At 46.6% G+C, this 26,015-nt stretch overlaps 1 protein-coding gene and 1 long non-coding RNA gene across 6 annotated transcripts in view; both read left to right on the top strand.

Annotated features, from left to right (window-relative positions):
- The first annotated feature begins 6,571 nt into the window (after positions 1–6,571).
- Positions 6,572–12,970, top strand: LOC122460212. Its single transcript, XR_006281359.1, has 2 exons — positions 6,572–6,758; positions 10,247–12,970. It is a non-coding gene; the product is annotated as an uncharacterized LOC122460212 (long non-coding RNA).
- An 8,558-nt stretch (positions 12,971–21,528) lies between these two features.
- The window catches only part of TSPAN11 (tetraspanin 11), a 168,881-nt gene continuing 164,394 nt past the window's right edge, over positions 21,529–26,015 (top strand). For all 5 annotated transcript variants that reach the window (XM_043514580.1, XM_038388169.2, XM_038388168.2 and 2 more), the window contains exon 1: positions 21,529–21,675. The gene's annotated coding sequence lies outside the window, so the exon portion shown is untranslated. The remainder of the gene's footprint in view (positions 21,676–26,015) is intronic.

Raw genomic sequence — 26,015 nt, 5'->3', positions numbered from 1 at the left:
GCTCCATCGCTCGAATTAGCCACTCAGTCATTAGGTGACCTGAGCAAAGCCAATTGACCTTGGTGTGCCTCACTCAATCAAGCTGTAATCTGAGTTAAGCATTACTAGAAAAAGAAATTACTACATTAAAAAATGTGGGAGGAGGGGGAAGGGGAGGGACGGAACAACTGCTGCAGTTGCTCTATATACCAACCAAGCAACCACAATCTGTGGTGCAGAAAACTAAGCTGACAAGCCATTGCCTTAAGAGATCTGAGGTGAAATTCATGGCATCTTTAAGTGTTTTTAAAAAACATTTTATGAAAATTAAATTTAAAATGATTGTAACCAGAAAAAAAAAATTATGAAAGACTTTGGACCAAATTCTGCTTTTGTTCACACAGCTGTAAATCTGGAGTACAATACTCCAGTGGAGTCAGTAGCATTACTCTAGATTTGCAGTACCCTGGTGTAGCTGAGAGCAGAACTGGCCTATGGGACCTGATACTTCTCTCCTTTACACCAGTGTAACACTATTGATTTCAGTGGAGCTACTTCTGATTCATACCTCGGTGAGATCTCAGTCAAGTCTCTTTTAAAAAAGATCCTATATTCAACTTGGCATTGAAAAAAATAATACAAGTTACTATAAGAGAAGTAAAGCAGCAGCTGTATGGAATAGATTCTGATACTGCCCATGAAAGACAAACTTGTCTACATTACAGGCTGGAAATATATCATCAAAACTTCACTGAGTGCAGCTAATGTGCTTGGCACTACTAATTGAAATAACTATGAAAGATAAAGTTAATATCTGCCTGAATAATTCTTTTTGATGGTGCTTCTTTCAAATGGCCTGTAATTGAATATTTCCTGTGTTTTCTATGGAAGTCCTCTGCTCCCTAATATAGCTATCAGATTCTTTCATTCGTGTGTTAATATTTTCCTAAAAGTGAATACTTTCTCGAAAAAACTTAGGCACTGCGTTGCATTGTGCTTTTTAGGGACTCTTAGGTAAGATTTTTATGTAGTTGTTTTGTTGATAGTCATGTTATATGAAATATAAATCATACATTTAAAAACATTAACTGGGAAAATGTAAAGAAGATTACACAGCTGCAGAGACAGCAGCATTTAGAAATACATCAGAGGCAATTATTTTCTAAAAGCACTAAATTGAAGATCTTTGCATGAAGCCTGAATGTCTTGGACTTAAATAGGGGATATTCAGAAGTGTCTGGAGGGAATGGAATTCTCTTTCCTCAGGTTGTTGGCTGCTGTTCCACTTTTCTTCATCCCATGCTTTATATACATGGGGGTTTTGGTCAATGGATCCACATAACTGTATAGCTATTAGCCATGCCACACCTCCAAACACCTTCTCTATGTGGTTGCAGAGAGAATGGCCACAGGACCATTGCAAAAGCTGAAAGGAAATATTTCAGACTCTCACTTAAGAACACATCATTATGTTATCTGCCCTGCTTTGGATTGTCACAGGATGAGTTGGACTTTTAAGGAATGCAAGTCTCAGCTCTTACCCAGGCCTGGTATTCTCCCTGATCACACAACTGAGAGAGAAGGCGACTGAGAGCCAGGCCTGTTGAGGGATATAAAAAGCAGCCTTCCTTCAAAGTGGATGGAGATCTGAAGGAGAACAGCTGCTTGCTGGGGGAAAGGCCAGACCTGTTGTGGGGCTCACCACCAAAAGAACTGAGAAAGCACTCAGCCCACGATGGGCTAAGGAAAAGATCTATAAGAAGGCAGGACTTAGAAGGGCCCTAAAAAGTTGTGAAGCAAGAGAAGGAAAAGGGCTAGGGCAATGCAATACTATGTGGGCTAGAGGCCCTGTATTAGTACTAGACCCAAGCTGCACCTTCTTCTTAGGGGGAGGAAGTTTGTCTTCAATCCCTGTGTAAACAGAGGGTAGACCCCATTGAGGAAAGGATTATTGATAAGTTTGGGGAGGATCAAGGGGGGAGACTACCAACGCCAGAGAGGGATGAAGAAGTAGTGAGCCTGGAGAAAGGCTGATGGTTGTTTTTTGGATCCTGGAGAAGAATAGACTTTTGGGGCCCTAAATCACTCTTCCAGACCAAGAAAGCCATCGTCAAGGGAAGAAACTGAAGCAGCAGCCGCATCTCCACACTGAGGAGAGGTAACCTGCTGTTACAGGGACCATGATGATTTTGTGAAGATTGCAGGGAAACACATGAGAATGTCAATTGTCAAATCATTCCACACCCTTGTGACTTTGGAAGAAACTGGGTGGTTAAGATCTTTCCCATGACATTCACCTGCCACATTCACCTGATGTTCAGAGAGAAACCAGCTAAAGATCGGGGACAGGGGATCTCATATTACATGAACTATCTCAAACATCATCTTCAATTTTCCAAACATGAGTAACTTGGAATCTTTTGACCATATGTGGTGGTGGCAAAGATGCTATCTCTTTAAGTAGCTTGCTCCAACTTGCTATTTACACAGTACCAAAGGAGTTCCTCCATAGCTCAAATGGAAGAGGCCACCTATGTTGTTTGTGCTGAAGGCCTTGGGGTCAATCCCTAGTGATACATGAGGTGCTAGGGCTTCTTATAAAGTTGCACACCTGATGGGACTTGTGAGATCTCAGGTGCCCAGAATGAGTTTCCCCAAACAGAAGAGCTTGTATAACCATTAGCTAAATGGTCTGAGCTTGTCTCCCTTTTATGGTGGCCACAGCTAGTAGACCAGCCCACTGTTTATTCACTGTTCTTGCTTTGCCTCAAGTGATAGAGGCCTGTGTTTTGGCACTGGAGGACCCAGGTTCTATATCCTCATCTCAGGAGTGTCTGTACATATGTGGCCATGGTTTGTTTCACTTAGACTCCTTTGGAAATCCCTCACCAGAGCATCAAACACCCAGCATATCTTGCTCCCTCCATTTCCCCCAACCACCCACTTAGTTTTTCCCTCAGTACTTCTAACCTAACTTAAATTTGGCATCGTTAAACTTCGTCTCATAAAAACTGAGAATTTTATTGGCACACTCAATTCCTGAGTGACCAGACAGATGTGTTAGAGTCGTGTGGGAACACAGCTGGCATGGAGAGGAGATGGAAGCCCAGTGAGTATATGTAACAGCAACATACTAATTATCAATCACTAATATTATTTATTACACACATTTTGAAGGTGTCTGTCACCTCACTATAGCCCTAATCTTATTCCCGCTGAAATCAGAGATGTTCTCTTCAATGGGAGTAGGTTCATATGCTTCATTAGGGAATCCATGTTTTCACAAAATGACTTCTTCAGCTAAATTCAGCCCAGTCTACACCAGCAGGAGCAGGGTAAGATCCTGGAAGGAGGCCCCACAGTGGCAGAAAGTTCTTCTGAGTGCAAGGCTACAGTGGAGCAAAGTAGCCACAACCTCTTGCCTACAAGTGGGCTTGCCAGAAGCCAGCTCAGTCCTACAAATGCCAGAAATTATGCGTGGCCAGGGCAGTCAGGGGATATTTTGATTCAGGGCATCTCTTGTGGAGCCTCTGTCATTTGGGGCTCCTATAGAACTGCTCTGTAGTCTAAAGCGGAAATGCCACAGGAGGTGGCTGCAATGTTATTTGACACGGGTGGCCATGCAGCATTAGGATGATGTAAATTATATCTCCCTGCATCAGCAAGAGGGACTCTGATCCCTTCTGTCCAAAGAGGATGTGGAGGTGCCACAAAGGCATTTGGAAGACAAAACCTGATGCTTTTGTATTTTTAATATAAGTTTGAGGAACAGTCGGATCCTTTCAGCAGAGTACATTTCTCTGCAAAGACAGGGAATTTAAAAAAAAGAGCAAAGCAATGTAGTCCACATGTATTTTATATATTGGTCCAAAGCCCCCTAGCACACAATAGGAGATTTTTCAAAGTGAGATCCTACCACTTTCAACTTGTGAAAGAGCTTTGACAAGTGGTTTCTTTCAGTTTATAAAAGGAAAAATGTCCTTACAGATTTCCACCCCTTTCCCCTTTTCCCCCTGAACCTTAGATCAGAGCTAGAGTTTTTCAGAGCCAGAGATAATGTGCTAGAACACTGGATAATTTAAACTCCCTGTTTTTCAGAAATCCCTTCTATTCTGAAAGGAAGCTACTGAAAATCCTTGTGAAATGGGATAATGCTATTTTCAGAGGATGCTTCTGTTACATTTTTCTTTACACAAACAGCAATAGCATATGGATCTGAATGACCTTTCTAAAGGCATCCTTAGCTCGTAAGCGCCTTGGGATAGGGACTGATTTTTTGTTATGTGCTTGTACAACAGCTACAAAATGAAGCCATGTTCTGTGACCTAGGCCCTAGATCAGGGGTGGGCAAACTTTTTAGCTCAAGGGCCACATCTGGATATGGAAATTGCATGGCAGGCCATGAATGCTCACATAACTGGGGGTGGGGTGCAGGAGGGGGTAAGGCTTCTGGCCGGGGTTGCGGGCTTTGGGGTGGGGCCAGAAATGAGGAGTTCAGGGTGTGGGAGGGGGCTCCAGGCTGGGGCAGAGGGTTGGGGTGGGGAGTGGGGTGGGTGAGGGCTCTGGCTGGAGGTGCGGGCTCTGGGGTGGGGCTGGAGATGAGGGGTTTGGGGAGTAGGAGGGTGCTCCAGGCTGAGACCGAGGGGTTCAGAGTCTGGGAGGGCGCTCCAGGCTGAGGCAGGGGATTGGGGCATGGGAGGAGGTCAGGGGTGCAGGCTCCAGGTGGCGCATACCTCAAGCAGCTCCTAGAAGCAGCAGCATTCCACCTCTCTGGCGCCTATGTGGAGGCAAGGCCAGGTGGCTCTGCATGCTGCCCTGTCCACAGACACTGCCCCCACAGCTCCTATTGGCCGGGAACTGCGGCCAATGGGAGCTGCGGGGTTGTGCTTGGGGCGGGGGCAGTGTATGGAGTCCCGTGGCTGACCCTATGCTTAGGAGCCGGAGGAGGGACATGCCGCTGGTTCCAGGAGCTGCGTGAGCTGCAGCACACACATGCAGAGCCATCCCCAGCTGGAGCGTGGGAGCGGGGCAAGCCCCAAACCCCACTCCCCAGCAGGAACTTGAGGGCCAAATTAAATCAGCTGGCAGTCTGGATGTGGTCTGTGGGCCATAGTTTGCCCACCCTTGCCCTAGATGCTATCATAATACAAACAATAAATGATAAACTAATAATTTTATTTTAGATTAAGGAACATATCTAAGCAAAAAAGAACAAAAGCAAAGTCTCCAGAAGACAGAGAGCACAGTGTGTAAGGGCTTGTCTACATTTGAAATGTTGCAGTGACGCAGCTGCACTGCTGTAGCGCTTCGGTGAAGACACTACTTATGCTGATAGAAGGGCTTCTCCCATCGGTGTAGGTAATTCCCCACCCCAAGAGGTGGTGGCTAGGTCCATGGGAGAGTTGTCTACACAAAGGGTTAGGTCAGTTTAACTGCATCACTCAAGGCTGTGGATTTTTCACACCCCTGAGCATCATAGGAAGAAAGAACTCATGAATCATAGTAATGTGTTAAAAGGTGATGGTACTATATGCGAAAGGTTGTGAAACTAATGTACTTATGATAGCATGAAATAATATTGTGTTCTGAAACAATAATAGATTGATTCTAAACAAAGAAATAATATGTTTAGCTAGAGCTACAGACTTCTAAATGAAGGCCCCAATGCAGCAAAGCATTTAGCACAGAGGTGGGCAAACTATGGCCCCCAGGCCACATCCAGCCCACAGAACTGTTCTGCCTGGCCCCTGAGCTCCTGGCCCAGGAGGCTTGCCCCCGGCCCCTCCTCTGCTGTTCCCCCTGCCCCGCAGCTCAGCTCACTGTGCTGCCGGTGCAATGCTCTGGGTGGACAGGACGGTGAATTCCTGGGCTCAGCGCAGCTGCAGAGCCGGGGCTGACCCGGTGCTCTGTGCTGCGTGCTGCGTGGCTGGCTCCAGCCAGGTGGCATAGATGTAGTGCCGCCAGCCACCGGTGCTCCAGCAGCACAGTAAGGGGGCAGGGAGCAGGGGAGGGGACTTGAATAGAGGGCAGGGGAGTTCAGGGGGTGGTCAGGGGCCGGGGGTGTGGATAGAGGTCAGGGCGGTCAGAGGGCAGGGAACAGGGGGGGTTGAATGGGAGCAGGGGTTCTGGGGGCGGTCAGGGAGAAAGGGTGGTTGGATGGGATCCCAGGGGGGCAGTCAGGAAGGGGGGGGTTGGATGGGGCGGCAGGGGGCAGTTAGGGGTGGGGGATCCGGGGGCGGTAAGGGGACAGAGAGTGGGGGGGTGTGGATGGGGAAGGGGTCCTGGGGGGACCATCAGGGAATGGTGGGGGTTGGATGGGGCAGGAGTCCTGGGGGGGCCGTAAGGGTGTGAGAAGCAGGGTGGATCGGATAGGGAGCAGGGGCCTGGCCACGCCTGGCTGTTTGGGGAGGCACAGCCTCCCCTAACCGGCCCTCCATACAATTTTAGAAACCTGATGTGGCCCCGTGATGGGGCAGAGCAGCCCCGCACTGGTACCACAGGGGGTTAACCCTTCCTTCCTAGCAGAGGAAGCCCTACCCCGGAAGCTCTGCTGGGCATGCTCCAACTGGAAAACAGGTATAAAAGTCTGCAGAGCAGCTCGGTCTGGACTGACCACTAGAGGGGAAGGAGGTACCCTGCTAGCTCCTCAGGAGGGACAGCCTGCATGCCAGGATCTGGAGGCTAGCCAAGCCGGGATGCACCTGGATGCCCAGATAGAGGATGTCACAGGAGGGAAAGAGAATGGAGGACCCCACGAAGCAGACAACCCAGTGTTTATGGTAGGAAGTGACCCGTGGGACTTTAGAGGCAAATGGCATTAGAGCTACATGGACACTCTGTGTGTTGCGGGCAGATCCCTGCCAAGCTAGTGGCAAAGGGAGCTTGCCATTACTTGAGTTGGGAGCTGGTGGAGAGGGTGGACCCAGATCCCCCTACACCCCCCCCACCCCACACACACACACACACATACACACACACACACACTGCGGGAATAGTATGGACTCTGGCTGCTAGGCTGCACTACACTGCTTGTGAGGGGGATTGTATAGACTCTGGCCATTAGGCTGCACTGCTCCAGCATGGGGAGTGATTTATATGAACCCTGGCCATTGGGCCACACTGCCCTGACACTTGGAGTAAGTAATCTAGACTCCAGCTGCTAGGCTGCACTACTCTGACCAAGGGGTGATTGTGGGGAAGGAGGCCATTAGGCCTGCAACTAGCTGACCACAGAGAGACAGGCAAGTGAACTTGGAAGTGGTGAGGTTCTGACACCCAATCCCACCGCCGCTACAAAGGGGCGGTGTGGTACCAGGCCCGCCTCAAACCAAAAAGTTTGCCTGCCCCTGATTTAGCATATACTTAACTACAATGGGATTTTAGCACACTCTTCAAGTTAAGCATGTATTTAAATTCTTTGTTGAACCAGGATGGTTTGGGGCCCATGTCTGTAATTCGAAGCTTCCCTTACAAATGTAGAGTTGTTGTTTTGTTTTTTTTACATAACTGCACTCAAAAATAAAATCCAAAACTTTAGAGCCTACAAGTCAACTCAGTCTTATTTCTTGTTCAGCCAATCACTAGGACAAACAAGTTTGTTTATACTTACGGGAGATAATGCTGCCCATTTCTTATTTACAATGTCACATGAAAGTGAGAATAGGCATTCGTATAGCAGTGTTGTAGCTGGCATTGCAAGGTATTTACGTGCCAGATATTTTTATCATTCGTATGCCCTTACTCTTGAGTGCAGGTTATCTGGATCTGCTGTTTAACATTCTCTCTAGTTACTTCCTATTCCTTCAGTATTTCATGATTGTTGTAAGACAGAAATATATCATCCTGCTTCTTTTCAAATACAGAACTGGTATTCAGTAAATATTTCTCTATCAGAGGGAGAGGGGTTTGAGCCAACCCAGTACCATCCCTCCCTTCCACCCCACAGACACCCCTCTGTGTAAACTCCACACATTTGGAGCTATATAGCTTCAGAAACATGTGGCAGGCTGGGAGAGGGCAAATATGAGAAAAAGGTGCTGGCCACATGAGCATTGCCCAGCAAACCTTCATGAAGAAGTAACGCTGCCACAGCTGACAAGGAGTGACTAGGGAGCCTCTGGCCCTGCACAGGAATTCCCCAGGCCTCTGAGTGAATGCCCTGGCCCTTTATAGAGGCTCATAGATGAGTCTGATTTCCTGATCACAGGATTTCACCCCCATCGTAGGCCCTGCTCCTATTTTAGAAGCTCTGTAAATTGGAGCCCTCCTTCGCAGGCTCTCTGTGTGCCGCGGCTCCTTTGCGGGTTTGTTTCTTTCATGCAAGTCTCTGTCTCTTGTCACAGCTCTTTCCCCCTTTTACTGCACTTCCCTGTCTTATGCTGTTTCTCTAGTGTCCAGCTTTCTCCTTGACCCAGCCCTTTTCCTTGAGCTTAATTATAACAGCCATTAAGCACTGCTGTTCCTTGTGGTGAAGTGATCATAGACAGTAGGGCCCCAAAAGCCTGCTTCTTTCATCAGTCACTGAGAAGCCCTGCATTTTACAAGACTGTTCACTTTGTCGTTCCCACTAATGTCTTATCTAATGGATTCTCACCTCTGTGAAATCCTACAGCCTCAGCCTCTTCTCTTGGTGTTGGTTCTGCTGTCTAGCCACTATTGTTAAGAGCTTTTTCCTGCTGTCTAGCCGAAGCTTTTCCTTCCCCCAACATCAGACCATTGCTTCCTTGTACTACCGCCCTCTGGGTCTGTGAATCCAAAAATAGCATTTGCTTATTTTCTTCAATATTGTCACACCTGCAAGCTCGCATTTAATCAAAGATCTGTTTACCTCTAGCTCTTTTCCAGACTTAGTGATTTCATGATAGCCCTTCCCCAACTTGTATTTGTGCTGTTTATTTCCCTTCCCGAGGTAGAAAGGATGATCTAGTGAATAAGAGACTGGCCTGAGACTAGGGTGACTTGCATTCACCGCCTGGCTCAGTGAGAAGCTTCTTGTGTGACCTTGAGGAAGCCACTGATACATCTGTCTCGATTCCCCATCTGCGTACCTCCTAACCTCAGAGGGCTGTTAGGTGGCTCTCGGAGACTCCAGTGATATGTGCTATATAGGTACATGATTTTATGACCAGAGCCACTTGTGCAAACCTCAGTGGCAGAAAGTCTAGTAGAAGGTGGGGCTGCAGTAGAGCAAGGTACCTGTAACCTCCCCTTCTTCTGGGATTGGCCAAGGCAACCCCAGAATGGATGGTGCTGACTGAGGGAGCTGCATGACCATGAGAGACATCCCTGAAAGCTTCTATATGTGGAGCTACTATAGAGATTACAGCAGAGACAAAAGCTTCCCTCCCCTGGATTATTGCAGTTCATTATACCTATGAATGAAAGTCAATTGCCCAATCCTGGAAAAGCTCCATTTAGTTCAGAATGCTGAAGCTTCCTATTCAACCTCCATGGGCATGACAGCCCAGTGCTTCACTTTATATGTTGACTCCACATGAAATACAGAATGAAAGCCAAGGGTTTGGGTTCACCATTCAGTGCTCTCCACTGGATTGGCCAAAGAACCATGAGTGTCTATGGAAACTACGTTTCTACTTATGCTCATGAGTATGGGGGAAAGAACTTTCTTGGCAGCTGCCTCCCAACTGTGGAACTTGGTCTCGCAGCACATCAGCGTGACCGGGTATCTCACTGTTTCACAACAGGTGGGGGAGAGACACTTAAGACACAAGATACTTGTGAGGTGCTCAGACAAATACATTCCCACTCCCTCCCCCCCTTCCTTGGGAGCAGTGGCCTTCAGTGGCCCAGAGAGGAGCCAAATGTACTCCCCTATACCAGAGGAGACATATCAGTCCTCATTTATTAGCATTAAATCTCATTTTGTTTCATGGAGCCCCATGATCTGCTCTCTTCTAGGGCCTGATCCAAAGCCCACTCACATCAGTGGAAAACCTCCCATTAACTTCAGCGAGTTTTTGATTGGGCTCCTCGGCACTTTGCTCTCTGAATATTGTTGTTCAATAAAACCCTGTAAGGGGACAAAACCCAGTGCTAATCCCATAGCAGCCTTTACTTTATCTAGTGAGTCTCATAGCAGCACAAGCTCCACTTAGTGATGTATAATGTATAAAATATCCATTGCAGCAGGTAGCCTTATGTTTAGATGCATTTGTTTCTACTATAGGAATCTCCACATGTACTTATTCTTTCCTTGTCATAGAGTGAAGCCTGTTTAATGGCGCTCTCTCATTTCTCTCTCTCTTAGTGCTGTGAAAGATGACATATCTACAGTCCTACAAGCTAGAACCATCCATTAATTCACAGAACCACTTGAACGTGGGCACGAGTGCACGCTTGCCTCAAGTTAATGTGCCTTCACCTTTACCTTGAGAGGCTATCTCTAGGCCCATTCCTCCTGTGACTGCTCCGAAGAGAGACTGAAGACAAGGGTGCCATTATGATAGTGACTTCGTCATGTCAACACTCTTCCCAAAATGAATAGCAACTTATTTTACATGGTCCACTAAACCGCCACCAATGTTTGGTTGCTAGCGAGTGGAAAATGAATTCTAACCAGCAACCTAAAGGGTCCTGTATCCCATTACCAATTCCAGAAGTTGTTCAGTCCTCTTTCCCCTTTCTTTTTCTCCTCTCCATTTTCTTATTATCCTTGTGAGGGTTGCTCAAAACACCTGAAGAAGAAAAATAATGGGGACTATTTTGCTATCAGAAGTACAGACTAGCAAGAGCAGCAGGGTTTGCAGGAGAAGGTCTTGATAGTTGGGGAGCAAATTGGAGAGGGGCAAGAGGAGGTTTGGTGGGAACAGATCTAGGCACCAAATCTGGTGTGTGTGGGATCTTTGCTGTCATCTGATATTTTCACTGACTGCTTATAATATAAAGCAATCCTGCAGATCACTGCAAAGCTATTTGTGCAGTTGCCAGGATTTGGGGCAGGGGGAGAGGGGAAGAGTGTTCTAGGGACTGTTCACCCAATAGGCTGACATTTTGGGAGCACTTAGGTTCCCAGTGACCAGGGAGCTTATATGTGCATCCTGGCAACCTTTAGGTTATTTTTTTTTAATTATAAATCTTAATTATTGGGGGATCAAAGCTGATCTCACCCATATGGAACCACTAAGTGATCTTATAAGAATACCTGAACACCAGGGGAAAAAAAAGCTTGGGGGTTGGATAAAAAAATCTGAATGCTTATCTGAACCAAAGGATGTTTCCCACAGGCCCACCTCCTCCCCCCATCCACCACCGACAACCTCTGTTCCACACTGCCTGTAGCTATCTTCTTGATTCCCTGCCCCTTCTCCCAGTAATGCTGTCCCCCATTGATTCTCTGCATCTCCCCAAAAAGGCTTGCTCCCCATTAAATTCACTGATTTTTCCCCAGATCCTAGGAGGTGATGAAATATGGCCCTATCCTGTGTGCCACTCACCCTCATGCATGCAGCTCAAGGGATGGGGATTTGAAGGCCGCTAGTCTGTACAGCAGGAAGTTCAGCTGAGGAAAAGCAGCTGAGGTAGGCAGAGAGAGTGCTCAGCACAGCAGCCTCTCATGGCAGGATGACACCATTGCAACAACAATAAGAGCAAAGCCTCAGGCTGCAGAGGCAAAGTTAGCAAGACTGGCTAGGACAGGACATCTGTCATGGGTTTCCAAAACCTTGGACAGTCCCTGCTAGAACTGAGCTACTGGCAGCTTTTTGCTACTATAATTGCCTAAAATCTTCAGAAATAATGACTCGGGGGGGGGGGGGGGGGATGATTCAACAGCTCTGTTACCAACCCAACAATGTGTGCAATCTATTTCAATCTGTACCTGCACTTGCCTGTAATGTAACCTGGGCTGCTCCAACCCCTGTGGTCTGATTGTGAGAGCAGTTCAGTCTTCACCAATGATTGTGAGATGGCCATCAGCAGCACATTAGGGCTCGTCACAGAGACCTGAACCTACAAGATGTCGAGTGTGCTCAATTCCCATTGAATTCAATGGAAGTTACTGGCCCACAACTTGTAAGAGATGCTTTTGCTGGATCTGGCCCCACAGAAAGGAGGGAAAGTCTGGAGTATCAATTTAAAAAGTCTGATTCACAGTGCTGGGCCTCAATCCTTCACTTGTTTGAAGATTGTGGTAGTATCACCATTATTTTCAATGGGTGCAGAATTGGACACATGGGACTTTTGAAATTTCACCTGACCTATATGAGGGGAGTGTCTTTTTCACTGGAATTCATCCTGCAGGGTAGATGGAATTTTAAGTCACAAAACCTGTATCAGTATTAGCACATGTCCTAATGGTTGCAAATCAGTGCTTTAAGGTAGGCAACCTGTCCAAATACGTGAGTTATAAACAGGTACCTCACCAGTCAACTAAAAGGGAAATGGAAGGAATGCATCCATGGAAGCAAATTGTTCAAGAAAGGTAGAAAAGTTTCATTTGTACTGCAGTGAGTGTTAGCCATGTTTAACAGTGGTATGAAGTTTAGGGGTATTTACTCCATATGTAGTGTTTTAGTGCTATACTTAGTGCCAACATTCACCTGCTTGGACATATCACTTCTATTTTACAATCTTTACAATGACCCAGTAAAATTGTGTTTTGATTTTAAGGTTTTTACCACTTAGTTTTAAGGCATTCAGTAGTCATAAGTCATAGCCTAACGTGCCTGATAGATCTTTTGTCACCATATGTTCCTGCACATTCAATGAGGTCAACTGGAGCAGGTAATATTTAATTTCCTTTGAGCTTAAGTCCTTGGGAATTAGGAACCTTTGTATCGTGCCCAATGATTGCAGAATTCTCACTGTTGGGACTTTTATTTGCTGTTCCTTTAGACTTTTTTAAAAGTAAGCACTGACATGTGTTAAATATTTTATTGTAAAGCATCCTGCAGCTCTTGGGTAAGGTGAAGGAGATTGTGCAGTTGCACTTTGCTTTGTTGTAGTGATCATTAAATGTGATATTTTATACATATATAACTCCTTTGGGTTGTTTTCTTTCTGCTGCTTTATCCCTTTTTAGATGAGGTAACTGTTTCTTTTTACAACTGCAAATAAAATTCTCTTTGAATGGCAGTTCTGATTGATTTTGAATATTCTCCATCTAGATGGAGCATTGCAGGTTAGTGGAGTGGAAAACAACATCTACGTTCTAATCCTGGCCGTTCTGCAGGCTTGCTATGCCTTTGGGCAAATCACTGTGTACCTCTGCTGCCTTCCCTGTACAATGGGATACTGATTCCCAACCTTGTAAAGCTCTCTGAGGTCTTTAGATGAAAAGTACCATAGAAGTACTTGGTATTTTTTTTAAATATTCTTTATTAGATATACTGCTACAGCACCCATGAAAATCATGTCCCGTGTATAACTGAGACTACACATTGGCTCATTGTGTGAAATGTTGTACACAATTATTTCCCTTTTCCAGGTGATTAGTTTGTGCAGAATTCATTTCAATACTTGCATCCACAATGTCAAAGATACTTAGAGACCTTCCTTAAAGAGTATTTTCTGTCCTAGTTTTTTCTTTTAAAATAAGCTGTGCTTCCCTTGTGCACTTCTCCTCCTTCCCCTTTCTTAAAACAATTTGTCTCCCTTCCCTTCCTCCATTTGCTGTAATCTCACAAAGACCTGTGCTTTCATTTCAGACCTGCAAACTAGAGGTGCTGAGCCAGTGAGCTCATAGAAGCCCATGACTTGCAAACAGCCTTGACATAAACTGAGTAATCAAGAGTGCTGACCCCTATAAAGGCCTTTGCCTCCAAATCAGCCCAGAAGGATAGAAGTGGGGAGTCAAAGACACTACAAAGTCCCTCTCCTTGATATCAGTCCAGTTAGCATATTGGGACAATCCCCTACTGAGAAAATCCTCAGCTGCTTGATTAAGGCAACGTTAAGTCCCCTTTATACTGCTGAGTGATGCAAAGAGGACTTAACCAAGCACAAAGGTCTTGATACATATACTGGCCCAAATCCTGTCCCTTTACAGTCAAATTGGAACTGAACCACTTCTCACTGACATTGGTCTAATTCAAGAACCACTCCATTGAAATCAATGTAGTTACACTGGTATATGTAACAGGAGACTTCCATGAGACTGCTCATGTGAAAAAGGCAAGCAGAATTTAGCTAAGAGTAATAGCTGAAAGTTATGGGCTTTGGCTCAGTTCTTTAGCAATGAGGGAAGTATTGAAACCCTTGTTTCATTTTTCCAGTGACAGAGTAGAATTCTAATCAGATTCCTGAAACCCTGGGAATCTCTCTTTTACAAAATTAGCTTTTTACTAAAGTTAAAATGCTCGACTTCTAGTACAACAGAAGCACCAATAAAATACCCTGCTCTGCAAAAAAAATGTATATTCCTGTCACTTTAATTTGTAAAACTGGAGCAGAATGGAACAATTTGTGATGTCTCTTGAACAGATGGCTCTGGCAGGAGGATCTGGCAGTGAGGCGGATGGCATCCTTGAATCCTTTTCTCTGGCTGAATAAATTGTTCCTTCCCCTTCTATGGTTCAGGTGGGCAGTCAAGTTGAGTTGACAGGCTGACGTCAATGCCAGGGCAGAGCATGGTTTTGAGAGGGAACGCAGAATTTATTCCCACACTTGATTATTTTTAAAATGTAGATGATCCCAGAGACCTCATCCACAGTGATAATAAGGGAGCTTTGTATTTAGAGCCAGATTGTGCCTATATTAGGCACAGGTCCACACTGGGAGCAACGTGGCACTGCAGTACCCAAGGGGGAAGTCTAGGAGGTCCTGTGCCTCAGGGAGTAGCTTACTGCCTTCCAGAGCTTCCCACTGCACTGTCCCTTAGGAAGGCACAGTATATGCCTCAATCTGTGGCCAGACAGAATGCAACCCAGTAAGGGTGGGCCCTGTCTGTCTTCCACACTCCCCTTTCTAATGGCATTTCTAGCACGTGCTTCACAGTTTCTTTTACTTACACACACACACGATAATCACCACAGCTTATTTCCTTCTTCCCCCCAAGGCTGCTTGGAGAATTTTCTTTTATTGTTTCCCTTCTTAACCTTTTTTCTTCTCTTTCCTTCCTTTCCTCCCTTCTCCTACTTTCTATTATCACTCCATGGCTGTGGGAAAGGTAAACTGCGTCCCTTTATCCCGTGGGGTCCTAGCAGGGAGCAATCCCTGCACTCAGGAGAGCATAGGGACTACCTTTGTACCTAGTCCCAGCATGGATCCTTGCACCTTCCACCCTCTAGTTCACCTGTATAATCTGGCTCTTTGTGTTCTAAAATGATTAGGAGTGATTGCAGAATCCCACTTTTAAGAATCTTCACTTCAGAAGAAAGGCCTGTTAAAATGCACCTTAACTTCCGAGACTCTAAAAGTACTAAAATACAAAAGATGAGGACAATCTTCTTTTTCATCTCACTAAGATTTCCCCCCCCCCCCCAAAAACCTTACAAAAGCTCAGCCATATGGAAGTGACGCAGTCATCACACAGATTTTTTCATCACTAGGTATTTCACTTGCTTCAGATCCATATTTACCTCCATCCCACACAAGCCTGGTGTTGTCTAGTTACCGCTTAGTATAAAATATTGCCATCACAAATGTGAAATCTTCAAACTAATGCCATAGCAAGCTTTATGCATGGTAAAGAAACTCTGCCTGGAAGCTAGCTTCCTTCACCTCTCTCTTAGTCTTTGCTGTGTTTCTCTTTTCAATATGGGGCTTACATATGTAGGCTCTGATGATTCTTTCACCTTGGTATAAAATTGGAGTAACTCCTTTGAGGTCAGTGGAATTACAGTGGTGTAAAGCTAGGGTAAATGTGAGGAGAATATGGCACACAGTATTCATAGCTATAAGGAAGCTGCATGGCTGTAACAAAGCTTTAAACTCTCCTCTTAAGCATAAGAGGGACAGGGTTGCAGATCCCAGCAGCAGTCCTTGATCTTCTGGGGGACCCAGACCCAGCCAGCCCTGATGGTAAGTTAACTGGGCTGGCCATGGGAATAATAAGACCCAGACAGCCAGGAGATGTGCTGATTTGGTGTCCCTCATGTAACCCTAACTGCATCACAATGCAAGAGGGAAAGGGACTCTCTGGTATCTGGTAGCGAGTTTCATCTGGCTTGACCAGTTCAGTGTGCCCCAATTTATTATTGTCATAAATTGTATCTGATATGTCATGTAAGGTGTCATTGGAAAACTAATAACACAATGATCATTAATATTCTTGTGCGATGTACACACAATAAACACCCCAGGGACCACACAAATAGGAAGGAAATGTGCAACTAAAATGTGTTTACCAGACCAGTCTGAAAAGTGGATAATCAGGTTTCTCTTAGACAAAAGACAAGCTGACACCTCCAGTCAGGTATCATCAGAATCAATTAGCAATGATATGTCAAGTGGCCATTCCCTATTTGCATCACAGAGGGCAGGAAGAGAGCATTTTAGCAAACACCATCAAGGGATGAAACTATCATGGAACTTTCTTTACCATGAGACCCCAGGTCTCCTTTCTCACAGTCTGAATGAACTTTATTTTGAGGTGTTACCTTCAGAAGAACCCATTTTAAAGGTTCACTGGACTATAAAAGAGAGGGGCAAGGACCCTCAGGTCATCTTTCACGTAGAAAGACAAGCACTCTGTACTTCTGTGGAAGGTCCTGACTCCGAGACAGCCATTGATGTTGGACAAACAGTGACTGATGAGAGAACCAACCCAGGGCTGTATTTGAATTGAAGTGATTGTTAACTCCAGTTAATGGGGCAAGATGCTGGGTATTGATTCTTTAAAGGTGGAAAAAAACTTCATATTGTTCTAAATGGTCCAGGAAAGGGCTGGACGTTGCAGAGCATGTGGTTTGGGGAAAATAGGTGACTGGGAATATGATGGAGTCACTTGACTAGTAGTAACCAAGGCTGGTAGAAACCAGAGTGTGGTTGGGGTGGAAAAAGCTGGGTACTGGAATCAGAGTGCTGAACACACAGACACTCAGTGCATACTTGTCTGCTGCCTTTTGGTGTCCAGGCTGTGAGCTACAGCAGCATAGCATTTAAGGCACCCAGGATTATAGAGCAGGCAACAACACAACCCCTCACTGGCTTGGATTACATGCCAGAATGTGACACCTCATCAGTAGCTTTTGCTGATGGAACTCCATAGGAGCCTCAGCTGGATCTGAAATCTTGCCCTCTCTGGGTAGAATCCCCAGAGTGATTCCTCCCTGGGCCGCAAATTACATCACCTGCACCTGTGGGCAGGAGTGTGGCCCAAATCCTTTAAAATGCATGGCAAAGGAGGGAGCCTCCCTCTTCCAAAGGAAATGAGACTTGGAAGGTCTAGAGTGGTGTAGGGCTAGTTCAGGGACTGGAGAGAATGACTTACTCTCCTCCTCTGGGAAAAGGAGGTAGGGAGAGCCACAGTAAGGTCTTGATGCCAGAGTCTGAGGTAAATTGTGATGATGTATTATATTAAATTGGAGGGGGAATGATAGAGGGAGGGAAACCGGGCTGCAGAGACACACGCAGACAAGGGTAAAGGCCATTCTTTTGCATTGGAAAGTCAATAAATATATGGTGCCAAGAAACAGATAACTTAGAGGAGGGATTTCACTCCAACACTCACACCATGTAAATCACTGGCTTGAAGGCTACAAGCAACAGGTTTGATAACAGGCTCTCCAAGTGCTGATTATAACTTCCATACATTCCTAAATTTGGTTATTCCCAGCCTCCCTTCCCCATTTGCTGCCTTCGCTCTCACACCCTAGAATGTGAGGAGAGGGGTCTGTTTGGCTGGAGAATTTCTTCTCCTAGGTCTGCTGCCCCTCCAATGACCTCTCAGGGTGTGTGCAGCACAGCGGATGAGACGCTGTTTAGGGCTTGCTCCTTCCCTGCTGCCCACTCAGCACAGCTTGGAACCACTGCAGTTGCTACTACCCTGCAAGTGTAATAGCCTGGTGGGTCACTTATGGTGATTGAAGTGGCAGGCAAAAGGAGGCTGTATTTCCTCTCCCTCGGGGAACCTGGGTGAAACAGCAGAGCTACCTTCTCCTGCTCAGGCTTCAAAGCCCATTCAGCTCTTGTGGCTGCCCTTACAGAAGTTTTGTCCATGCACTTTCCTGAGCCAGGAGTGAGGAGGCTGCCTGCAAACACAAGTGTCATTCCTGTCCTGCTCCCCACCTTGGGCAGCCCTGCAGGGAGGGGATGGAGCCGGCAACCTCTCTGAGAGCAGAGCGTTCTCTCCTCAGCTGATCCAGGCTGGGATGCAGGGGAGGGCATGGCATGCAACTGTGATGTCTTTTATTTTCTGAGTATTGCACCTTATATTTCTAAGCAACTCTCCCTGGGCCTGATTCTGTCTTGTGCTGCAGCCCCTTTACGCTGCTCCAGTGGCATAAAGAGGTTGTAAATTACCCCTAAGGAATAGCCCCTGTGTAAGGGAGCTCCCCAACCCATTTAGAGCTGCTTGAGTGGCCCTACACCGTCCCTCCTCCTGGTGTAGAGGGGTGCATTGGGGGCAAGCAAAGGCCAGGAAGAGATGTTTGAAGTGGAGGGACGGAGAATGGCCGGAGCAATCTGCACTCTGGCTCTTCTCTACTTCCCCCAGCCCATAGGAGGCATAAGAAGTAGAGCATAATTTAGAGCAGTCATCGGGCTGCTCTAATTTATATTGGGTGGGGGAGGGCGGGGTCCTGAAAAGCCCTAGACTATGGATGGCAAAAGGTAGCTTAAAGCTTCCTTTATGTTCCCACAAATAGACATGCCTGCGCAGAATGCAGGCACAGGGCAGTGCTACAATAGTACAAATAAATAATAAAAATGACACAGAACAAGGGAACCCCTGCAGAGTTCAGAACCATTTTGTTCCCAGAGCTCAGTGCACTCAGAGTCCACACACACACACACTCTCTCTCTGTGATCTCATATGGAGACTTGACTTTTGTTCTTTCTCATTTTGTCATCCCCTGAGGCTAGGATTCTGCCACCCTCACTCATGATAAGTAGTAGTACTGTACTCACTCATGCATGTAGTATCAATGGTCTGGCAAAGCTAGTAAGTCTCACCAGGACCCTGACAAATTTCTTAAGCCTCATCAGAGCCTCCCAGGAAACCTTTGGAAGGTTATCCTAGCCCAACCTGCCAACCTAATATTCCTAGTTCAACATTTAATAATAATTCTAAATTTGACTGTAAAGTTCAGAAATTCAGCCCTGTGCTCTACTGTTTGGCTAAATGAATCCTGTAAACTTAATCTGAATTGTCTTCTAGTTTCCATTTTTTAGCTAGTATCTTGCAGAAATGTGTTAGAAGTTGATAATTATGAAAAACACCTTTTTAAAAAACAAAAACAAACCATCTAATTTATAAGCAGTTTGATTGTTCAATTGTGGAAAAATTCTCCATCCTCCACTGATTATTAGAACATTCACATTTGATAGGGTTAAAAAAATTAACAGATAAATTATGCATCAAGGCCAAATCCATGCACTAGCTGATGTAGGTGAGGCAGAAATTTCCCCTGTAAGCAAGTTATTCCATAATTGTTACTCTGGGGTTTCTTGCATCTTCCTCTGAAGCATCTGATACTGGGTGAGGTGAATCAAGTATAGGAATTCTATGTTCCTATTAGCCTGTGATGAACTCCATGTCCACCAAGAGCATGTGTTGTGGGGGAGAAGAAATGGGCATTGTATTCATCTGTTTTCGTATTTAAAACAAAGGCATTCACCTGAGGGCCACATCTGGGTATGAAAATTGTATGATGGGCCATGAATGCTCATGAAATTGGGGGTTGGGGTGTGGGAGGGGGTGAGGGCTCTGGCTGGGGGTGCGGGCTCTGGAGTGGGGCTGGGGATGAGGAGTTGGGGGTGGCTCGAGGGTGCAGGTTCCGGGCAGTGCTTACCTCAAGCAGCTACCGGAAGCAGCAGCATGGCCCCTCTCCGGCTCCTATGCAGAGGCGTGGCCAGACAACTCTGTGCTTTGCCCCGTCCACAGGTGCCACCCCCGCAGCTCTCTTTGGCCATGGTTCCTGGCCAATGGGACCTGCGGGGGAGGGAGCATGTGGAGCCCCCTGACTGCCCCTACGTGTAGGTGCCGGAGGGGGGACATGCCCCTGCTTCTGGGAGTCGTGTGGAGACACAGCACGCACAGAGCAGGGCCAACCCCTGACCCTGCTCCCCAGCAGGAGCTTGAGGACCGGATTAAAACTTCTGAAGGGCTGGATGTGGCCCCCGGGCCATAGTTTGCCCACCCCTGCTCTAAATAAAAAGATTCTCTCATAATCGGCTTTAAGAAGGCAAGCAGAATAACTGGACAAACAATCTTATATTAAGTGTGTTTTGTTGAGGGAAAAGTATACTTTGTTCCTGCAATATGTACTAAGTAAATAGATGTGCAGTGTCATCTTGAAGTGAGCGTGTGTGGGGGAGTGTTAGGGATCTTCCCCAGGAAATGTTTGCAGAGCACCTGTTCTCTGGTTCCATATAGTCCACTGAAAAGCCCAACATTCTGTTGTTTAGTGGTATTTCTATGAAACCCAGGGATAAATTATCTCTAGCAGGGGAGACCAAGCAGTATCCAGACAGAGGGTGAATGCCTTTAACAGAAGCAGAAAATCATCCCAGCCTTCACCTCCCATTTGGTGGTGGAATAAAGGGCTCCCACAACACCTTAAACTACACATTTGGCACATTGCGAGTGGGGTATTTAAGTCCCAAACACAGGGTTTATTCGCAAAAAGAAAAGGAGGACTTGTGGCACCTTAGAGATTAACAAATTTATTTGAGCATAAGCATCCGATGAAGTGAGCTGTAGCTCATGAAAGCTTATGCTCAAATACATTTGTTAGTCTCTAAGGTGCCACAAGTCCTCCTTTTCTTTTCGTGAATATAGACTAACACGGCTGCTACTCTGAAACAGGGTTTATTGTATTTAGTATTGAGCCCATGAAACCTGCTGTACCGTATTTCCCTCCTTCGCTGGTATACTGAGAATATGTCACATGGGATCTTCTGGATCTTCACAAGCCCTTTTCCCAACAGGAATTGGAGGCACTTAGGCCTGATGCCTCTCTTGCTTCCACTACTGTAAATCAGGAGGAACGGGAAGAATTACCCTGGGGTTAGTTAGAAGAGAATTAGGGCTTTTGTCCCAGATCTCACTGCTTTCCTCCCCTCCTGAACGTTGTTCTGCTTCCTTCATCTGACCGCACATGAGGGCGACCAGATGTCTCGATTTTATAGGGACAGTCCCAATATTTGGGATTTTGCCTTATATCAGCGCCTATCCCCGGGGGGGGGGGGTCACACTTGCTGTCTGGTCACCCTACCCCGCCTAGATCTGAGAGCGCATCGTTCCGCCCGGAGCCGCTGGGCCTGATTCACCCTTGTGCAGCGGGGTGCGCACTCAGACGGGGGGGGGCGCGTGTGACTGAGCAGACAAGGCGCGCGCGGGGGCGGGGGGGGGAGTGATGCAGAATCGGGCCCGTGCTGAAATATTAGAGGAGCGTCCCAGCTCTAAAGCGCTCTGCCTCTTTAAGACGCTCCTGCCCAGGCTGCATACACGTGGCCTCAGAGGGGAGGGGGGCTCCCGGAACCATCGCATCCCTGCCCGGGGGGTGCCCGCGCCCTGCGCCCGCTGAGTGTGGCCAGCGCTCCCGGGGCTGGAGTTGCAGGGAGGTCCGCGCCGGGGTAAGTGAGTGGGGGGCAGCAGCCGGGTTAGCCCAGAGGTGGCCGGAGGAGAGCAGAGGCTGCTGTGCGGCCATCTTACACGCCAGCAGCTGCCCAGGAGCGACTGAACTTTCTTCCCAGTTCATCGGGGGGCGGAAAGGAAAGACTGACAGGGGGGGAAATAAACCTGAAGGAAGGCAAGTGTGATGAGCAGCTTACGGCAAGGGCTGCTGAGACCGGCTGTGCGGTGCCCCCTGCTGCTTCTGCGACCGCCCCCCCCCCCTTCCCTGGGCTAGACTGAGTGTCCTTGCTGTCCCCTCTGCCTGCCCACCCCAGCACCCCAACCCCCCCTTCCCTGGGCTAGACTGAGTGTCCTTGCTGTCCCCTCTGCCTGCCCACCCCAACCCCCCCTTCCCTGGGCTAGACTGAGTATCCTTGCTGTCCCCTCTGCCTGCCCACCCCAGCACCCCCTTCCCTGGGCTAGACTGAGTGTCCTTGCTGTCCCCTCTGCCTGCCCACCCCAGCACCCCAACCCCCCCTTCCCTGGGCTAGACTGAGTGTCCTTGCTGTCCCCTCTGCCTGCCCACCCCAGCACCCCAACCCCCCCTTCCCTGGGCTAGACTGAGTGTCCTTGCTGTCCCCTCTGCCTGCCCACCCCAACCCCCCCTTCCCTGGGCTAGACTGAGTATCCTTGCTGTCCCCTCTGCCTGCCCACCCCAGCACCCCCTTCCCTGGGCTAGACTGAGTATCCTTGCTGTCCCCTCTGCCTGCCCACCCCAGCACCCCCTTCCCTGGGCTAGACTGAGTGTCCTTGCTGTCCCCTCTGCCTGCCCACCCCAGCACCCCAACCCCCCCTTCCCTGGGCTAGACTGAGTATCCTTGCTGTCCCCTCTGCCTGCCCACCCCAGCACCCCAACCCCCCTTCCCTGGGCTAGACTGAGTGTCCTTGCTGTCCCCTCTGCCTGCCCACCCCAACCCCCCCTTCCCTGGGCTAGACTGAGTATCCTTGCTGTCCCCTCTGCCTGCCCACCCCAGCACCCCAACCCCCCCTTCCCTGGGCTAGACTGAGTGTCCTTGCTGTCCCCTCTGCCTGCCCACCCCAACCCCCCCTTCCCTGGGCTAGACTGAGTATCCTTGCTGTCCCCTCTGCCTGCCCATCCCAGCACCCCAACCCCAACTTAAAGCAGAACTCTGCAGCCTTGAGTGAGCTCCCTACTCTCCCGTATATTCTCTGCTCCCCAGCATTACAGGAGTCCCCCTTGCTCTCCCTTATCCCGTGTCCCCTCTGTTCTGCTCCTTCAGACCAGTGCTGCAAATACAGGCTCTTCCCAGCTTCTTCCCCCCCACCCCCCAGCTCTGCTCCCCAGCTCCAGCCTGCCTTTCAGGCAGTAAAAAGGTTCCTTTGGTTTTCCAGCTTCCCCCTGTGATCTGCTCCCAAACCCAGGTACCCTGTCTCGTCTTGTAAGTGTTCTCCACCTTTCATGTCTACTCCCCTCAAAATGCGCTTCAGCCTTATAACACTTCATCCTCTTGTATTTTTCTTCATACTTTGAATATTGTGCCGACAGTAAGTGAGATGTTAGTTGGCAGTTCTCATGTATACAGCTAACTGGTGATCTCACTTTCTATCTGTCTAATGTTCCTTTGGGGATACAGCTCCTGTTTCCATACCTCCTGATGCTTTAGATGTATATTTCCTATGATAAAAGTCTAGAAGGAATTCTTAAATCTGACTGGCTTTGAAAAGCCAAAGGGTGTCGATATCCTGGCAGTACCTCAGCACCATTTGGTAGTGGCTGACTTCAAAAGGCCATTAAAAACTGACATTCGTTGATGTCTTACTAGAAACATTTTAAATATTACGGACTACAAAGCTCTGTTAGAAGTTAAAGGCTATGCGAGAAGCTAGTTTCTCCTCTCCGTCTGCAGGGTTTTACACGCTCAGCTTTCCGCATGTCCAAATAAAAGTATTAAGTCTTCTCATTTGCACTGATGTGACTCTACTAACTTCAGTGGAGGCACACACCTGGCATGAACATTAGGCCCATGCCCTTTTTAAGGGGTAGGCTCTCATTTATCCTGGTGTGAATGCAGAGCAATTCTATTGGTGCTATGCCTGTAGTGTTTGGAGGGGGGCTGGGAGAGAAAGAGGAGAGAATGTTTTGTTTCCCCCCCCTCTCTACCCACACACATGCTCATAGGGTACCATGATGATACAGTCTAAAAATATAGATTTAGACTAGATTTAGGTAGGGGTACATTGAGAGAGGAGCAAGTACTTCCTTTTAACATCAGTGACTGCTTCATCCGAAATTTATTTTTTAAAGAGACACTGCCAACATATTCTTATAAATAGAATTTTTTAAAAAAAATTCTATGTTCTTTTAAATAACTAATTTTAAGCTTCCGTTAAATAACCAATTGTTATTCAATTAAAAGAAATGTCCTTTATAAAAGATTTTCTGTTTCCTTGCGGATGCAAGGGAGAAACCGACTCAGGTCCTGATCCTGCAAATGAATCTGTTCAGGTCAGTCTCTGCATGTGTGCAGAGAAAGTTGCATGATTAGATTCTAAATAACTGGCCATTCAAGAGAACAGTGATTTTGACAATGTGTGGAGTGCTGTCAAGTGAACAAATCAGGAGAGGGGTGTTAAAATGATGATTTTTGCTACCTTTTCAGTTAGAGCCATTTTATGTGTTGCTTGGAATTATAGAAAGTAGACAATGTTCAGGCTGAAATGTGACTTTCAAATTGATGGTGCCTCTTTGAATTAAGAAAATAAGGTAATTTTACCATAAAAGAAGGTTGGTTTCCTATGCTAACTATTTCCCCCCACTCTGATATCCTATAAATTAAGCTTGTTGATGGCAGTTAAATGTTTCTGGTATTCTCAAATCTATAGCTCTAGGATAGACTACAGGTGTATTTGATATCAACTTGATACTTGTGTGTTCCTGGCCAAAGCAATCAATTGGATGTCAGTGGCAGAACACTAATAAAATCCTGATAAAGTACTTCTTAGTTTTCCACTGTATGTTGCAATGCAATTATCAGATGTTTCTCAATACTGGGAGAATTTGCATCAGCAGTGTTGCAGGAGCACAGGAATAACAAAAAGGGATGAGGGATAAGCACAGAGGAACCCTGTATAGCACTCCTAAGCCTGGCCTGCAAGCAATGGGTGGTAGGGTCAGCCAGCTGTGCTTGCCTGCTTCCTGGGAGCTTCTGTTGCCTCAGGAAATTCCTTCCCCAGCCCGTTTGCAGTGAAATCAGAATGATTTAAAATAAAATGAGTGTAAAAAAGATTGTGGACGGTATGACTTGCTGTAAATGAATCTTGTTTTGTTAAGAACAGTAAATGCTGTTTCTGAGGCTCCATGGGTTAAAATTAGAGCTGTGTGTCTGGGCTGTCTGCAGAGAAAATGAGCGATTTATCAAAACCATTTTAAATATTAGCTGTCCCTCTATGACAATTTAAGGTGAAATACCTCACAATGCAGACTGGCTGCATGGACCCCTCCATATCACTTTAGCTCCTCCTTTCTGACTCAGCAAATTACTTAAACCCATGCTTCATTTTAAGCATGTGAATAGACCCATTGAATTCATTAGGGCAAGTCACTTGCTTAAATTAAGCATGTGCTCAAGTATTTTATTTGCTGAATTGGGACCTTACAAGCCAATGCAGTTTGTGGGTGAATTTCACCCTTATGGAACAAGCTATGATCTGACAGTGTGTTCAAACTTAAGATGCGTATATCTCAACTATTGTACAGAAATTTCTGGAGTGGTAGGAAGGAAGTTGAAGGTACAGTACAAAACCCATGTATCCAATGTGCTGCTTTAAAAAATCTTTTCTGTAACCCACAGGCTCTTCATTTTAGGGTTACATTTTCAAAAAGATGTATTCATCCGGCCTGTGGAAAAGTGGCAATTGTGTGTACTGTAAAATTTTTGACAGGTGGCATTTAGTAATAAACTATTGTATGCCCAATAGAGAGCTTAGTGGACCTGCGAGTAAAATTTTAATTTTGTCATCATTGGTGTTCCAGCTGGATACTTTTGATTTATGGAGTTATGCAAATGAAAAGTGGTGTCATTCTGTTTTCTGTTTACTGCTCCTTTAAACATAGAGGAGTGTCTCCTTTCCACCCTGTCCTTGCCAGTGCCTACTGCAAAGGCTGCTATAAAGCAGCTGTCATTTTGCATTTAATTTCAGATATACAGTGCTACAGAGTGAGTCTCTGTCTCTCTTCAGCTGACTTCATATTTGTTCTTTCTTTTATCATTGTTGTTTTTCTTAATCTGAAATAAAATGGATCTTGCTAGAGAAATACATCTGTGCTTTGTTTGTGGGA

Source organism: Dermochelys coriacea, chromosome 1 (assembly GCF_009764565.3).
Source record: "Dermochelys coriacea isolate rDerCor1 chromosome 1, rDerCor1.pri.v4, whole genome shotgun sequence".
NCBI classification, from domain to species: Eukaryota; Metazoa; Chordata; order Testudines; family Dermochelyidae; genus Dermochelys; species Dermochelys coriacea.
This window is presented reverse-complemented; position numbering and strand designations above follow the sequence as displayed.